This window comes from Apodemus sylvaticus, chromosome 6, assembly GCF_947179515.1.
Source record: "Apodemus sylvaticus chromosome 6, mApoSyl1.1, whole genome shotgun sequence".
Taxonomy (NCBI): Eukaryota; Metazoa; Chordata; class Mammalia; order Rodentia; family Muridae; genus Apodemus; species Apodemus sylvaticus.
This window is the reverse complement of record NC_067477.1, coordinates 37,391,119-37,409,817: the sequence shown is the minus strand read 5'-3', so window position 1 is coordinate 37,409,817 and position 18,699 is coordinate 37,391,119. Positions and strand designations below refer to the sequence as shown.

The window sequence follows — 18,699 nt, the reverse complement described above, 5'->3', positions numbered from 1 at the left end:
GCACACGCCTTTAATCCTAGCACTTGGGAGGCAGAGACAGGCGGATTTCTGAGTTTGAGGCCAGCCTGGTCTACAGAGTGAGTTCTACGACAGCCAGGGCTACACAGAGAAACCCTGTCTTGAAAAACAAACAAACAAAGAGAGAGAGAGAGAGAGAGAGAGAGAGAGAGAGAGAGAGAGAGAGAGAGAGAGAACTTTCAATTTGCTGTAGACAGGGGTAGCTGTACTCACGGCTAAACAAATGATAAGAACAGTGACTTGAGTGAATGCTCAAGAATAAATGAAATATCTGCATCATCCTACTCAAGGCTGAAGGCACACTGCAGAAGAGAGGCCACAGAATCTAAGAGGCAAAGACAGAGGGAAGTGGTGGGATGCTGTCGACCAGACACGGAGTGGCTGCCACATTTTTTTTTTTTCGAGACAGGGTTTCTCTGTGTAGCCCTGGCTGTCCTGGAACTCACTCTGTAGATCAGGCTGGCCTCAAACTCAGAAATCTGCCTGCCTCTGCCTCCCAGAGTGCTAGGATTACAGGCGTGCGCCGCCACTGCCTGGCCTGGCTGCCACACTTTTGAGCTCATAGGAGCTATATGACTTCCTGTACAAGACCTGCACAAGATGGAGCCTGCTAACCTCCTAGCATGGAGAAGGGATGAACTCACAAGGCCCCACCCCCTCCTGAGGATTTATGGGTAGTTAATGGACGCTATTTGGGGAGGTATTTTCTTCTGTGACACAGCCACTGGTAAAGTGCCCATGCTCCTGCAAAATATATCTATATAATATATCTATATATTACCAAAAATATATCTATATAATACCAAAATGTATATTTAATTAATATATGTTGATAAAAACTTTGTAAAAAAGTCATGGTCACTATCTACACATCCTCCCATTTTAATATCTGTTCATGCTGACCTCAAGCTCTAGGGAAACGCCTAACTAACCCCCTACTTCCTAAAATTGCTAATTTTCAATTTAGAAATTCTTTCTACCTCTGGATTTGTACATAACTTTTAAAAATTTGTTTTACGGCATTTACGTTCTTTTCTTCTTGTTTTGTTTTTCATTTCAAAAAGGTAACTAATATGAGACAAAACTAATCTTAAGCCTTCTCTTATGGGAGCTGAACGTGGCTTAGTTGGCTTGGCTCCTCATGCACAGGCACAGGGACCTGAGTTGGGGTCCCCAGAACCCATCTAGGAAAGCCTGCAATCCCAGCCCGGTTGGGGACAAAACCAAGCAGCTCTCTGTGCTCCCTGGACAGTCAGCCTAGCCAAACTGACAATAAGCTTCAGGTTTAGTGAGATTCCAGCTCAAAAAAAAAATAGAGGTGAAAGCCATCAAGCAAAGACACTTATCAATCTTGGGCCTTCACACGTGTATGCATGTCTTAGTGAGGGTTTTACTGTGAAGAGACACTGTGACCAAGGCAGCTCTTATAAGGGACATCATTTAATTGGGGCTGGCTTACAGGTTTTGAAGTTCGGTCCATTATTATCATGGCGGGAAGCATGGCAGCATCCAGGAAGGCATGGTGCTGGAGATGGAGCTGAGAGTTCTACATCTTCATCCAAAGGAGGCCAGGAGCAGACTGGCTCCCAAGTGGCTAGGAGGAAGGTCTCAAAGCCCACCCCTACAGTGACACACTTCCTCCAAGAAGGCCACACCTACTCCAACTAGGCCACACCTCCTAATAGTGTCACTCCCTGGGTAAAGCATTTACAAACCTCCACACTGCACATTATCTAGTTGCATCAGCATGCACATTCCATATACATACACAATACATACAAGAAATATTTTACATCCTTATGAGCATCCAGTATAATTGTAGACAGAAACTATAATAAATATGAATAAAGTATTGGTTAAATAGATATTGTCAACTGTCTGTTCTTTCCTTCATTTGCCTAAAGTTCAAGAGTTTCACAGAAGGAACCTGTCTTTTACATACAGCTTAGTTTTTGCCTGTTGTAGTCCTGGGATGGAAACCAAGGCCTTGTACGTTACTCAGAAGTCTACCACTAAGCTACACTCCTAACACCAATACAGCTTTTGCTTATTTGTTTGCTTTGAGACAAGGTCTCTCTATATAATTCTACCCGAACTGGAAACTACTATGTCAAAGAGGCTAACCTCAAACTCACAGAGATCCACCTGTCTCTACCTCCTGAGTACTGGGATTAAAGGCATGTGGCCACCACACCCAAGGCCTAATAGAGTTTTAAAACAGTTACTTAATCACCAGTATATTCACTTGAACCAATGTATTCATTAAGTTCTTTAAGATACAAATTCTTAATTTACTTCATTTCAATAAATATATCAAATGTCCACAAGGAGTTTGTATCTACAGTACCCTCTACTTTCTGCTGTTCCCACTTCTATGCAAACTACACTACTCTAATCTAAGCATAAGAAACAGAGTGAACATACTACTCAACACAACTTACTTCTGAGTTAGCTGACATTCCTCTCTAAAGTATTCTGGCCCTTATAAAGTCTCACTCTAAGCCCGAAGTCTAATAGTAGTACTGATGAACTAATAATTCATAGGTATATACAGCTGCAGCCAGTGAGCTACACGTAACCCAAGATAATTCTGAACTTGGCCTTACACAAAACCATTAACTTACTTAAGCATTATGAGATTTTCTGTTTCTTTATTGGAAACAATGCACAGTTCTAGAGTATGACCTCTGCAGATGACCAGGTTGCATCACAATAGTCAAAGGTTGGACTTGTTTCCATGAATGAAGGCTGCTCTAGCACTAAGCACTAAGCCAACCATTACCCAATGGGCTTTACACATCTTATCCTACAAACCTAATTGTGACCAAAAGATAAGCACTATTATTCTCACTTCACAGGCCAAGCAAGCAAAACAAACATGCTGGGCCTAGTAAAGTTATCTTGCTGAGGCTCTCCTGTAAAAGTATTTTTGGGGGTTTTCTCTGCCCCTTTTGTACCTGAGTAACTGGTGGGTATTTCTATGCCTGCTCTAGTACATTATAGCTCCCGAATAAAGACACAAAGACCTGGTATTTTTATTCTGATCTATTCTAACCCAACCAAGCTGCTACTACCCAGCCAAATGTCCCATGTGGACATTACTTGCCATCTGGTCTTGCCCTGGTTGGCTCTGGTCCACGTGTCCTCATGGCTGTAATCTCATGGCAAATCCTCCTGCTTTCTCCATGTGGATTCTCTCCTCCTCCTCTTCGTCCTTCCCCCTCCTCCTTCTCCACCTTTCTCTCCTCTCCTTTAAAAACCTACATACACACTGGGTTGGTGGTCCTGCCCTATTCTCTTCTTTGCCCAGCTTTTGGTTGAATCAGTTCTTTATTGAACCAATCAGAGGGTAAAAGAGGGTGTGTTTACAAACTATTGAGGCAGGAGATGCTTCATGAAAATGACCAAAGTCCAGACTATTCTCATCTCTCTGGGTACAGAAACCAGAATTTGAGTAATACAGGAACAACCTTTACACAGTGCCTAAAAACATCACTCCCATTGTGATTTAAGTAACAATCCCTTGTCTAACTGAAGCCCTCAACTTTGACCCTGTAATTCTTCTGAATCATGAAAAAGAATAAAGTAACAGAAATAGCCAAATATTTGGAAAAAGGGGGATTTAAGAAAACAAATAAGAGAGAAAGAGAAGTCACTCAACCTAATGTGAGGAATCTCACAGCAAAGCTAAAATCAGACTACAAATTCCCACAGCTTTTTTGTTATCTTTTGAAGTAAAAATAACACACGGCAACACAAAGTCGAGCAGGTGCCAGCCGTGCAGTGTAGAGATATCACTTGCTGACTGCAGGAGCCTAGGCGGGTTGCTTTATGCTAGAGCTTACTTTAGCTCACAGGACTAATAAAAAGGGAGGGAATTCTTAAAAATACCTATCTTCAGGAAATGCCAAATGATAACAGACATACATATCCTAAAGTTTGCAACATCCAATTCATTTTAGCCCCACTGCTGAAGATCAGTTGTAAAAAAGCTATTTTTCAAAAATGAAGAATTAGTTCAAAACTGTTCTGCTAGAGCCAGCAGCGCCTGCTCCCCGTTCTCTCTTGCCAGAGAGGCTGAGGGTCTAATGACTGACCCACGTCCTCCACCACAGTAGCAGAGTCTCCGCACAGTCTATGTGGCTCCGTGTGGAGACCAGGTTGCACCCTGTCCTAAGTTACTCTGTGTTGTATAAAAAAGTGACCCGCCCTAAGAAACTCCGACTTTATCAGCAGCAATTGGCTCTACCTTGAGGATGGAGGATCAAGGATGACTGCCCCTTGGTGGACACATAAGCAATGATCTATCTAGACCACCCATGAGCATAGTCTAACACACAACTTCTTCCTCAAGGTAGAAAGGGCCCTCCATACATTGACCGAAGTAAGTCAGACTCCAGGGGCGCATGTGTGGGTGTGAATCTTTTTGGGAAACACACCAGACTGAGGAAAGGGTGCCTCTCTCTCATGTGAACCACCCAGGGTGTGTGTGTGTGTGTGTGTGTGTGTGTGTGTGTGTGTGTGTGTGTGTTACACAGTGGTTTCAGCTCAACTCACTCCCTTCACTCCCTACTGTTGACACGGCTTTCTCAAACTGCTGCCTGTCTTGCCACTTCTCCATCTCCCTGTCCATTCATCTGAATCTCATCCCACTCTTCACCCCATCTGCACCTTACTTCCACAGCTTTACTAGACCCCGCGGCTAATCTCAGCCCTGACCCTGCAGCCTGGCTGGTGGCAGCAGTGGCTGCAGTGTCCAGCGTGGTCACATTTTATTCCTCTCAGCTGCCTAGGTTCTTTCCCAGGTCTCTCTGAAACACTTTGAATCAATTCAACCCATTTAACCCCTTTATAACCTTCAACTGGAAGAAAATGTGTGTGCATGTGTATATATTCAATACGTATTATATATACAATATATAATATAGATACATTTATATCTATAGATATAAAGAGAGAGTGCTTACTCCATGATGTATAATGTGTAAGCTGAGGGTAAATATTAGTAATTACCATTAGGGTGAGAGAACATGTTTTTGTCTTGGCGAGTTAGGAAACTGGAAGTCCTTGGCAAACTGCCACCAACAAAGCCTGTGAACAATGTGAGTTTACTGTTCTCCAACAAACAGACACTGGAGAAAGGTGGATGCTATGTTTCTGACACAGTGCACTTGACAATACTTACTTACCTTTAAGCGAGGGCCCATGTTCTAAGAATCAAGTTATTCACCAAAGCAGGCAATTTTCCATTCCTGTCACTTGTCTTCTAACTTGCACATTAAAAAAAAAAAAAAAAAAGAAAGAAAAAAAAAAAGAAAAGAAAAAAAAGAAAAAAAAGTCACCAGAAAGGATCTGTCCACCAAATCTTCATTGAGATTAAATGTGTCCCAGGAAGTGAAGAGTCAAGTGTTTTTGGACTGAAGCATTTGAATGCTGGGGTGAAGAAATAGAGCCCAAGAATAGATCATTCCTGGGTTCCTCTAGTGTAAGATACAACCAACACTGAAAGAGACATCTGCTCTGAAACACCAGGATCCTCCTATAAAGAAAAAAAGATAAGTTCAGTAAGGTTTTGCTTCTGCAAGAGATTTTACACACACACACACACACACACACACACACACACACACCACCACCTCCACAAACTGCAGAGGACTACACTGCCATAAGTGCAGTAAGGTAATCAAGAGGTGGTAAATTCTGACCAAGCTTTCCAATGCAAGCGTCACAGTTGTGAAGCTACTCCACCAAGTCCACAAAGGTCGCCTCAGCCTCTTCGCATCTTAATGGGGCTGGGGCCCAGGGTGTGGGAAGCATGTGGAGGGAGCAGGACTGAGGCAGCTTTCAGAGGGCACGCCATGGAGCGACACAGTTCTCAGCTGGAGAGAAAAGCCAGAAGAGCTTTAAAAACGTTCCATCACTCTGCACTCACACACACAGTTCAGAGACATGGTAAAAGATAACAATATCACTGAAATTGAAAAATCTGGGCTGGTGTGGTAGTGTATGCCTGTAATCCCACTACCTGGGAGGCTAATGCAGGGTGATCATGAGTCCAAGACCAAAAAAAGGAGATACAAGTTATTGACTTTCAAAATAAAGTTGCTGAGTAAAATCACTTATAAACTCTCAGACATTCAGGGACCAAACGTAGCAAAAAGGGGGTTGTGGGTGTACAAATACAAAGAGCTACCATAAACCAAAGGAAAAGGGGCTACTAACTAGTAAATGGGAAGAGACAGTCTCATCAACAGCATAGACTATTATCAGTCTTCAGAATTCCCAATGCAGATACAGTTCTTTCTTAGGCACAGATACAGGACTACTTAACCAGATTTTACAGCCCAGACATGAGGAGTAAGATACTTTCTCAGTTAACTCACAAAAGCAGCAGACAGGCTGGTCCCAGAGTCCACATTTTTAATGACCATTCTCCTATCTTTCTGCTAAGGGAAACCAAGGGAGAAAACACGAAATGCTAAACAAACCAGAACAGAAGGATTGGAGGCCAACAGATCAAATAAGTTGGCAGACTTTTATAATTAAAAAGGGTAAGTATATGCAAGTATTTTAACACATGGTGATGGACTTGCCAAATACATGAGCCAAAACATGGGTCAACCAGCAATTGGAACCAGTTTAAAGGATCTACAAACAAGGGAATGGTTATGTAAACTATTAAAGATCTTCATGATAGAATGTTATATGATAATTTAAAAACGAAACTTTTAAGGAACAAAAACACCAGATTGGGAAATGCTCACAAAATGTTGAATGAAAAAACAAGCACAACTTTGTTCATACAGTACAAGCCCAATCTTAAAAACAGTATTATATAGTTATATAAAGTCTTTAAGAGACTGGAGAGCTGACTCAGTGGTTAAGAGCACTATCTGCTCTTCCAGAGGTCCTGAGTTCAATTCCCAGCAACCACATGGTGAATTACAACCATCTGTAATGAGATCTGATGCCCTCTTCTGGTGTGTCTGAAGACAGTGACAGTGTACTCACATATATAAAATAAATAAATCTTTAAAAAAAAAAAAGGCTTTAAAAAGGGTGGTTGGAGATATTCCTCAGTGATTAACAACAATTGCTCCTCTTGCAGAGGCCCTAAATTTAGTTCCTGGTTCCCAGTACCCACACAACCATCTATAACTCCAGATCCAGAGAATCTAGTGTCTTTTGGCATCCACGGGCACACATACAAGTGGCATATATACAAATACACATTAATAAAAGTATTAAATAAATCTTTTAAAAATTATTTTTAAACAATCTGAGAAAGAGGGATGAGGTGATGGCTCAGCAATTAAGAGCATCATCTGCTCTTCCTGAGGTCGAGAGTTCAATTCCCAGCAATCACATGGTGGCTGGTAACCATCTATAATGGGATCTGATGCCCTCTTCTGGTGTGCAGGTGTACATACAGATAGAGCACTAATACATAAAATAAATCTTTAAAAAAAATCAGAGGAAAACAAAAATGTTAATAGTGGACATCTCGGAATATATGTAATTACAAATAATTTTCACATCCTACCTATATTATTCTTTAAGATAGTCTCATGTAGCTCAGCTGGCCTCAAACTTACTATATAGCCAAGGCCTTGACCTCCTGATGTATACAGCTATGCCTGGTTTATCAAATTCTTCTCTCTCTCTTTTTTAAATATTTGAGAGAGAGAGAGAGAGAGAGAGAGAGAGAGAGAGAGAGAGAGAGAGAGAGAGAAAATAAAATAGATACGTGTGCTTGGGTGCAGGTGCCTATAGAGCCCAGAAGAGGGCGTGGCACATGTGGAGCTGGAGTTAGAGGCAACTGTGTGCTCCCTGCCTGACACAGGTGCTGGAGACTGAACTCAGGGCCTCTGGGAAGGCAGTACACATTCTTAACCGTGGAGCTAGCTCTCCAGCCCCAGTTTCCCAAATTCTTAATAAAACAAAGGCCAAGTAAGAAGTTCCTATTTCTGAAGAATATTAATTTTGGGAGAGCTACTTTCTTTTTGGGGGGGTTCCTGTTTTCTCTTTTGGAGATAGGGTCTCATGTTTAAACCTGGCCTCAAACTCTCCATAGAGTTCAAGGAAATTCCAGGGTGACTTTGAACTTCCCCTCCTACCCTACCTCCCCCTACCTCCCAGCACTGGGATTACAAGCAAAGCAAACAGCTTGCTAGGTTTAAGTTATCTATTCCAAGTAATGAAATGGCATAAGGAAGTTAAGATAAAACAGACTGAAGTTTTCTTTCTATTCATTAGGATTTTGGTGGCTTTCCAGTGCTGTGATCAGCTCCTTGGTTATCGTAACGAGTCTAATACACGCTGCCCCTGCCATGAACATGCTTATCCCCCATGTTTCAGGACCTCTAGCGAGCTTCTAGCTCAACCGAAGCACGCTACAGGTTCCCAGCCCAGCTCCCAATTTCTGTGGACTCTACCCATGCTAGGCAGAATCGATCACCTCCTCCTTTGTGATTTTTCTAATCCAAAAATATCTATATTACAGCAATATAATCCGCATTATAATAATTTGTTTACACAACAGTAATGCAGTAAAAGATGCACGCTCTGAGGAGTGTCTAACCGTGTTCAGTCCTGGGCTCTCAGGATCTGTACTCACAAGTTCCTCAAGTGAGTTTTGCACACTTAAATGTTTCAGAAGCATTGCCTCAAATGTAGAGCAGGAAGCCCCAATGCTCCCGGTGTTCTAATAGTCTTACAGAGAACCCTCAATGCTGCTGGTATTAGAGACTATATGATCAGGTACAAGAGACCTAAGATAGGAGTTGGTAAAATAATTTTTAGGTCAAATTTATCTGTTTGGTCTTGTTTTTTTAAAATACAAACAATAAAAATATCCATGTTCATTCATTCACATGACCAGTCTATACTTGGTTTTTGCACAAGGCAGAGCCAAGCAGCTGCAGTAGAGGGTGTGTGTGTGTGTGTGTGTGTGTGTGTATTATCTGATGTGTTTGATGCAAAGACTATAAATATCTAGGTTTGAGACAGGACCTCTCTACATAGCCAAGGCTGGGCTTGAACTCACAATCCTCTTGTCCCCCCTTCCCAGGAGCTATGTTTATAACCTTGTGCTACTAGACCCAGCCCAACGGTCTTATTTTAAAGTTATATAGCTGCCTTTTATAAATATGAATACATTTCTATAAAAAAAAGTCAAAGGAAGCATACAATTATTTTCTTCCCATTCTACTATACCCTTTCTAGACCAAAAAACAAAAACAAAAACAAAAACAAAAAACAAAAAACAAAAACAAAAAACAAAAAAACCCAAAAACAAAAAAATAGAAAACACACAAAATTCTGCAAAGGCTTCTCATTTCAATTCTTTTCCCTCTCCTACAGTTGGAGAACAGGCTTTCAATATTTAATACAGGCTAGCCTGAAATTCACCACCCTCCTGTCCCCTGCTTCCCAATTGCTGGGCTTACAAGTGTGCATAATCATCCCTGGCTCTTAACTCTTATGTATGTAAAAGTCTCATGTCTGTATTCATAGAACAACTAAGAACTTTATTCAATTGTTTCCAATGGCTAAGCATGAGGGTATTTATTATACAATGTACCTGAAAGATCAAATATATTATTGTTCCAAAATTATTTTAATACATGCTAATGACTTGGTCTGTTTTCAAAATCCTATTCATATATTTTAAAGATTTATTTGGTTTATGTGTATGAGGGTTTACCTGTATGTATGTATGTATGTATGTATATATGTATGCACCCCATGTGTGCTTGGGGGAGGATGTTAGAAGAGGGCATTGGATCCCCTGGGACTGGAATTGTGAATGGTTGTAAACCACCAGCTGGGTGCTGGGAACCAAACCCAGGTCCTCTACAAGAGCAGCAAATGTGATTAACCTCCAAGCCATCTTTTCAGCCCTTAAAATGCTATTCTAAGAAGCCAAGAAAACACCCATGTGAAAGTCTACTTCAGGTGCATTTAGCGGTGGTGACAGCATGCAAGAATTCTGTTGTCACCTACTGGTTTCCACAAAACAAGACGGAATGTAAAAAAAAAAAAATGTAGTTCTCTAATGTATTCTCTAATGTTTAAAAGAAAAACCATTCAGCTGGGACAAGGCCCATAGGGTGGAGCAGTCTGACTAAGAAGATTCCCACAGACACAGCATCCTATCATGTGTTTTGATCTGTTGGTTTTTTGTTTTTTGCTTTTTTGGTATTGAATAGAGTTTATTCAGAATAGGGGATGGGAGTTAGTGGTAGAGAAAGGCAGAGAGAGAGAGAGAGAGAGAGAGAGAGAGAGAGAGAGAAGAGAGAGAAGAGAAGAGAAGAGAAGAGAAGAGAAGAGAAGAGAAGAGAAGAGAAGAGAAGAGAAGAGAAGAGGCCGGCCATGACCACGTGGAGAGGGGGAGAGAGAAAGAGAGAAAGAGAGAGAGAGAGAGAGAGAGAGAGAGAGAGAGAGAGAGAGAGAGAGAAGAGGAGGCCGGCCATGACCACATGGGGGGGGGAGGAGAGCCCAAGGGGCAGAGAGGTGAGAGTATGTGGGAGAGCAGAGAGAGCAAAGAGAAACTGTTAGTTTATAATTATACTGTGTTCATTTTACTCTTGGCCTTTTTCCCCATCCTACACCAGACCATAAAGAGCTGCCCTCCCCCATCAAGTTTATATTCCTGAGATATTTATACAGTTGTATACTTGTGCTGTCTTGGTTCCATTTACACTCTTTCCTCATAAGTCTGCCTCTCTGGTCCTTTAAGCATTTCTGTAGGACTCTCCTGTGAACTCTCTCCAACTGGTCCCCAGCACTCTTGTAATGAGGTGTCTCCAACTGACTGCAGCCTTCTAGGAACAACCCAGTCAATCACAACAAGATGAGCTCATGTCCCATGACATAATACTTCTGAGTGGGCAATGCCCCAACCCACAGAAAGCTGCTGTGCTGCTATATTAGACTACAAGCCCATTCCTTGCCTGTCAGACCTGGGCACTGGGGCATGCAGAAAATGCAAAAGCCAGAGAACGGATGACCTATGTTCTTGCAATCTCTCTCTTACTAGAGGAAGTAAGCAGAGAGAAAAAAATTACTCAAGTTGAATATGCAGCCAAGAACAAAGAACACAAAGTTCCATGAGTTTCTAAAGCTAAAACATGGGCATGTTCAAATAGTCATACATATTTTATACTTAGGACCAAAAGGCTCCTTGGTTCTCCACTGCCAGCTTCTGTCTTCTGCCAAGGTCCTTAAAGCTCTTATGCATTAGAGTCCGAAAAGCACACACCTCTTCTGAATTCAGGTTACTACCCACTGCCACCTCTCACACATTTAAACATCAGTTTGCTGTCCCCATTCTTAGAAAGCTACATTTTCCCTTTGGTTAGAATTTTCTAAAACTACAGACAGTTCAACATGTAATTTGCCAACAACCAGCATCTTTGGTTTCTCTGCATAACTTACTCTTCATTGTACATTTCTTGAGCATCTGGTCTGACTACCTGCTAAAAGCTGAAGTCCTGAGGCAGCAGGATAAGTAAAATAGGATTTCCCCCTCTTTTTGTTTCCTTTTCCTTTCTTTTCTTTTTCCTTTCTGATCACTAATCTGGATGTTTACACATGGTCCTATCATAGAACTACCTCCCTGCCCTTAACCATGAATTCAGACTGGCCTAAAACATGGTATATTGTCCAAGCAAGACACAATACACAAATTTTTTAATTAAATTATCTGACAAGTTTATAAAATCATATAATATATTTTGGTCATTTTCACCCCCTATTACACCCTCACATCCCCTCCCACTCCTGCTGAATCCCCACTTCTTCCTAGCAAGTAAGCCCTTTTCCCACTTCCACGCCTTTCTGTTGCTGTAGACTTCTGTGACGACTGAATTTAGTTAGGGTTGCTCACATGAGAATGTGTAGGGAGGGGGTTATCCACTGTACTGCGGGCAAGTTCCCAATGGCTATTCCCATGAAGAAAATGACTCCCCTCTGCTAACGGCCATTAACTATCAATGTTTCCTCAGGGAAGGGTGGGAAGACAGGAACTCTATTAACTCAGATACACTCGATTCAATATGGAAAGTAGACAATTCAATGTGCTAAGTGCAGCGACTGAGAAGTGTAAAGGACAGGCAGTAGAGAGGCAAACTTGCCTTAAGAGACAGACAGTATCTTCACAATAGAGGCAATAAGGCCACCTAAGAAGAGTGTGAGGGGCTCGTGGCTAAGAGTACACATTGCTATGCAGAGAGGATCTGAGTTTGGTTCCCAGCACCCAGTGGGGCAGCTCACAGCCTCCTATAGCTCCAGCTCCAGAGGCTCTGACTCCCTCTTCTGGCCTCTGTGGGAACTTGCATTTTCAAAGATATCTCCCTACCAGATATACAAATAATTAAATAATAAGTAATTAATAAACATAATTTAAAAATGTTTTTTAAAGAATGAGTGAATACTTGCAAAGGTAAGTGGGAGAGTCTGGTATCCTAGAGACAGGTAAAAACACTAAGCCAAAAAGGGGAGTGATGACAAATTTCAGCATCATAAAAGTCAAGTATTTAGAAAGACCACCAGAGACAGGGTGACTGCTGCTAAGTACAGTCTCCAGAATGGATTTGGTCTTGGACTAGTTACTTAGCCTTTCTTGGTTGTAAATGTAAAGTGGAGACATGTTGAGAAAAGAAAAAACCCAGCTGTTCTAGAAGAGCCAGTCCTGAACTACAGGGAAAGAGAGCTGAGGACAGAAATCCCAGACCTAGGTGGTCTTGTTCTAAAGGTCGCTGGATTGCCAAATATGTCTGTAACTTATGTCAGGCCACGGCAGCTCCAATAAGTGAGGAAGATGGCTATACTCTCCCCCAAGGGATTAGCTGGTTTTCTAGAGAGATCCCATGTGGAAATAATCATAGCAACCATCCAAAATACTGATGTTCTGGGACTCTCTCAAGGACCATGATAGTAACAAGAGTACACTACTGAGAATTTACTGTTGGCCAAGTACTGCGTGAAGTCTTTTGTCTGCATTACATCATTCAACACTCACATCAACCACACCTCAAGCAGATCTACTATATGATCTACTAGATTAGGAGACAGAGGCATAGAGAGCTGAAATACATTGATAACCAGCCCCACCCCCACCCCCACCCCCAGCAAGAGGAAGAGTTGGGAGTTGGGAGATAGGCAGAATGAGAGCTCACATTATATATTTAATTTGAAAATTAAAAAAACTATTACTTCATTTTTAGATTTTAAGCACCAAGAAAGATTTTTTGTTTGTTTGTTTTGTTTTGTTTTGTTTTGTTTTTGGAGACAGGGTTTCTCTGTGTAGCCCTGGCTGTCCTGGAACTCACTCTGTAGACCAGGCTGGCCTTGAACCCAGAAATCTGCCTGCCTCTGCCTCCTAAGTGCTGGGATTACAGGCGTGCGCCACCGCTGCCCAACTGAAAGATTTTTTTGTTGTTATTATTTTTTTAACTGAAGGAGAAAGAGGCTAATAGATTTTAAGAGAAATAACCCTGGGGGTACAGGAATGAAAAAGACAGACTCCTAGCTGAGAGGCAAGATCAGAGCAGCCGTGGTAGTGGTGCCAACAGTGCCAGCACTCAGGAGGCTGATGTGGGTGAGCTCTCACCCTAACCAATGGAGTAGGAGAGCTGAAAGAAAAACAACACAATACAAACAAACAAAGGGAAGCACTGAAGAGCTTCCTGCTACATGGTCACACATTCCAAACTATAAACTGTATGCCAGTAATACTCAAAATCTTAGGAGAAACCTTGACTTGGGAGAGAATTACAGCAGGAGCATGGGCACTTTACCAATGGCTGTGTCACAGAAGAAAATACCTCCCCAAATATCGTCCATTAACTACCCACAAATCCTCAGGAGGGGGTGGGGCCTTGTGAGTTCATCCCTTCTCCATGCTAGGTTAGCAGGCTCCATCTTGTGCAGGTCTTGTACAGGAAGTCATATAGCTCCTATGAGTTCAAAAGTGTGGCAGCCAGGCCAGGCAGAGGCAGGCAGATTTCTGAGTTCGAGGCCAGCCTGGTCTACAGAGTGAATTCCAGGACAGCCAGGGCTACAGAGAAACCCTGTCTCGAAAAAACCAAATCCAAAACACCAACCAACCAACCAAACAAACAAACAAAAATCATAGAATCTCACTGAAATTTTAAGACTTATTTTAAAAATGTATTTTATGTGTATGAGTGTTTTGCCTACATGTTATGCCTGTGCACTATGTGTATGCCTAGTGACTGCAGAGGGCAGAAGAAAGTATCAGATCCCCTGGAATAGGAGGAGTTACAGACAGTTGTAAGCTGCCATGTGGGTGCTGGGAATTGAACCCAGGTCCTCTGAGAGCAGCAAGAGCTCTTAGCTATCTCACTAGTCCCAAACATACCAGTTAGATTTGTTCATGCTGTTACTTATATCAATAAGTAGTTTGTTCTTGATTGCTGGGTAGTAATCCCTTCTAATGACAGAGTACAGGCTGTTTATCCATTCACCAGATGGACACTTAGATTATGTCCAGTTTAGTGCTATTATGGATAAAGTTGCAATGAATCTTCAGGCATGAGTTTCTGTATGAACACATTTTTATTCTCTGAAGTAAATACCCAGAAGTGGAACTGCTAGTTCATACGAGAAGCATATTTTCAACTTACAAGAAACTGCCCAGCTGCGTTCCAAGGCAGCTGTAGTACTTTACATTTAGAGCAACACACAAGAGTCCGGTCGCTCTGCCACCACCAACACTTGGTACTGTCAGGGGTTCAAATTTTACTCATTCTCATATCTGATCCTCTCCTTCCTTACTCACTAGGGTTTCATTTCCTAGCACAGGCTGGCCTCTAACACAGAGGTGTTTGTTTCTATCTTCCAAGTGCTGGAATTAAAGGCTTGTGCCACCACATCTAACTTCATTTGCAATTTCAGAGGGTTAAGAGTTCTGAGCATCTTGTCAGGTATGTATTAGCGATTCCCTAACTTCTTTGATAAAATGCCTATTTAAACATGCTGTCTTCTTCCTACTGAGCTTTAGCTCTTTATAGACTCTACATGTAAGCCCTTGGCTTGCCCCTTGTTTTCTTTGTTTTAAACTTGCGTGAATATTTGGGTGTGTGCCATGTGTGTGATACCTGTAAAAGTCAGAACAAAGTGTCAGATTCCATGGACCTGGAGTTCCTGACTATTGTGAGCTACTCAACATGGGTGCTGGGAACTGAACTCAGATCCTCTGGAAAAGTAGAAAATGTTCATAATTCGAAGCCATCTCTCTACCTCTCCTTTTCAACTCTTTTTTTTTTAAATGAAGCAATTTTTAAAGATTTATTTATTTTATTTATGAGTGCACTGTCGCTGTCTTTAGACACACCAGAAGAGGGCATCAGATTCCACTCCAGATGATTTTGAGCAACCATGTGGTTGCTGGGAACTGAACTCCAGCCCTCCTTTTCAATTCTTAATGGAAGCTGAACTTTCTAAAAAGTAACCATTTCAGGGCTGGAGAGATGGCTCAGCGGTTAAGAGCACTGACTGCTCTTCTGAAGGTCCTGAGTTCAAGTCCCAGCAACCACATGGTGGCTCACAACCATCCGTAATGAGATCTGACGCCCTCTTCTAGTATGTCTGAAGACAGCTACAGTGTACTTAAATAAATCTTTTTTTTAAAAAATAACCATTTCAAATTTTGATGAAATCCAACTTTTTCTTTTATAGTTGGCTTCTTTTTATTTTTAAATTGTGTGTGTCTTGTGTGTGTGTGTGTGTGTGTGTGTGTGTGTGTGTGTATGTGTGTATGTGTGTGTGTGTGTAGCACCTAAGCTGGAATTCATCATGTTCCCTGCTGTGAAATTACAGGTGTGAACTGCCTGACGACTTGACCTGCAAGAACAGTAAGTGCTCTAACAACTGAGTTCTGTGTTTCCTGGGTTCTATAGTTTTAAAGTCTTTGCCTAACTCAAGATCACAATGACTTTTTCCTGCTTTCTCCTAAAGTTTATCTAAAAGCTTCAGAAGGAAAAAAATGTCTTGTCAAAAATTTTAACAAGATTTTATTAAGACCCTGCACTGAACTCATCTCCTAAGTGCTCGGTTTTATTACCTCTTTGTTTCCCTCAGAGGCAACCTCCCACACCGCTGAGCACGACTGGAATCAGAGCCTATTTCTGAATCTGGAAAGACTTTTGTCTTTTAGCAGGTTCCCCCATCCACCCAGTAATCGGCATACCTAAATTTAGCCAAGATTTCAGTCCCTGCTGTCTTCAGATCAGCCCCAAATCTCTGCAGCTCTGGATCTGCCTCTGTGGACAAATTCTAGAACCCAGAACACACTTCTTGGGACACAGCTGATCAGCCGCATACCATTCTGGTGTGAACAAGAAGATTCCAGATCATTCTGTCTAGTTCAAGTGTTATTCTCACCTATAGAGAGTGGAACTGGAGAAAGCCATGCTCCTCACCAGTTAAATTAAAATTTAGCCTAATAAAGGTTAAGGTGACCAGAACCAAAGCAATTCTACGTTCCTTAATTCTCTTTAGATTTTCTTTGCACCATTCTCTTTGAAACAAGACTGAGTTTCTCAGAATCAAAATGAAGTAAGTAGCAGATATATAAAATAGAGCTTAGCACTCCACATCCATCTGAGTCAGTTTGCTAATCACTCTGAGCCCTGTGCAGACTCAGTAGGACATTACAGACATGGCCCATAAAGAGAGGCCTAGAAAGCTAACTGCTTGCTCTGTGTGTGTGTGTGTGAGTGTATGTGTGCACGTGTGGTGGTAGGGGTGGGGGGATGGGGGCGTGCATGCATGGATGGGTGGGTGGGTGGTTGCGTGCGTGCGTGCGTGCGTGCATGCGTGCGCCTGTGGAGGCCAGAGATCACATGTCAAGCTTCCTTGGTGGTTGCCTATCTTCTTTTTTTCCAGATAAGTTCTCTCACCGGACCTGAGACTCAGTTATTCTGCTGGCCTGGCCCGCCATCATGGCTCCCTAGCCCTCTCTACCTCCTCGGAGCTGGAACCCCAGCCCCGCGTTGCCACATCCCGCCTTTTACTCGGATGCTAAGGATCTGGACTCAGGTCCTAAGAACTTTACCAACTGAGCCTCTGCCCAGCTGGTCTGTTTGATTATTTTTTAGAAGTCTGGTGTAGCTAAGGCCAGCCTTTATCTCCTGATTCTCCTGCATCTACCACCCAAGGGATGAGATTACAGACACTATGCCACTATGCTTGGCTGAAAATATTACTTTTTTAATTTTAACAAATGTTACAATTAACAGCAGTATGTAATCTGTAGCAATTAAAACTAATACACAGTTTTCTAAAATAATAATAATAGGGGCTTTTGGCTTATTTTGGTAGCACTTTTTAATAGGCCTGGGGATACAGCTTAGTGGTAGAATTCTTGTCTCTTAATATATGTGAGGTCCCATGGTGACCCTCCGGTACTCAGTATGGAAACTGAGAGATACAACTCTGCTGTGGACCTGGCCTGACATCCTTCATCACTAGCCACTGACACTTGTCAGGACAGGGCTAGACTTCAGAGAAATGGTATATAATCCTTAATACTTAGAAAGAACTGCCCAAACAGTGTTTCCCCAAATACAGAATGACACACCATACAATGCTGCTTTAGATGGAATTCCTACAAAAAGAGTTTCTCCCTGGGGTTGGAGAGATGGCTCAAGAGTTAAGGGCACTGACTGCTCTTCCAAAGGTCTTGAGTTCAAATCCCAGCAACCATATGGTGGCTCACAACCATCCGTAATGAGACCTGACACCCTCTTCTGGAGTGTCTGAAGACAGTTACAGTTAACTTACATATAATAATAATTTAAAAAAAAAAAAAAAAAGAGCTTCTCCCTGTAAGTCCTCATTTGCCATAGGGCAAGCAGACTGCCATTCCGTGTGCAGGACATGGAAGAAACTGTATTTCAGAAACTCTATGTGTGTGGAAAAAATCCTAAGAGTGATGGGAGAGTGAACGGAGCTCAGGGAACACTGGCTCCATATGCCTGCATATGTTGAAAAATAATAACACCTCAACCTCTTGTGATCATTAGATACAGTTGACAAGGTGCTTAAAGAGAGGGCTCAGCAGTTAGGCCGAGCACTCCTCAAGCAGAGGACCAGTCCAGTTTCCAGCACCACGCCAGGTGCCTCACTGCCGCCCATAACACTAGCCCAGGGGATCTGAGGCCCTCTTTGGGTTTCTGTGGGCAACCGTGTCCACATGTACATATCCTCATATCAATACACATGCAGATATGTAATTAAAATAATAATGCATTCTTTTGCTTAAAGCTTCGCACATTTTCCCAAACTCTGTCATTCATTTTAATTGGGTGAGTTCTGACCCACTCACTCCTTTCATCTGTCAGGGATTTCATTTGTTTGGAATTTTTGAGATACTGTCTCTCTGTGTAACACAAGCTGCTTCTGAATCCTAATCCTCATTTCGGCCTTTACTGAGAGTAAAGACACCACACTTAGTGTCTGAATATATTTCTCTTGGCTTCTTCTTCTATTTCTTTAAGCTTCTCTTTTATATATTCAATCCAGAATGTTTGCTGGGCCATTTTCTGGAGCCCTGTTAAGCTCAGAAAGATTAAGGATTTCCAAAAATTTTGGAGCTAACAATATGTCTAAATAAACAATAAATTTATTTTTAATATTTTTAAAGGAAAAAAT

General features: G+C 42.0%; 1 protein-coding gene across 3 annotated transcripts in view; it reads right to left on the bottom strand.

Annotated features, from left to right (window-relative positions):
- The window catches only part of Arel1 (apoptosis resistant E3 ubiquitin protein ligase 1), a 53,340-nt gene that overhangs the window by 28,290 nt on the left and 6,351 nt on the right, over positions 1–18,699 (bottom strand). For 2 of the 3 annotated variants that reach the window (XM_052185421.1, XM_052185422.1), the window contains exon 2: positions 5,361–5,557. The gene's annotated coding sequence lies outside the window, so the exon portion shown is untranslated. Of the gene's footprint in view, positions 1–5,207; positions 5,327–5,360; positions 5,558–18,699 lie in introns of those variants that run through there. The other variant, XM_052185420.1, reaches the window with a different exon arrangement.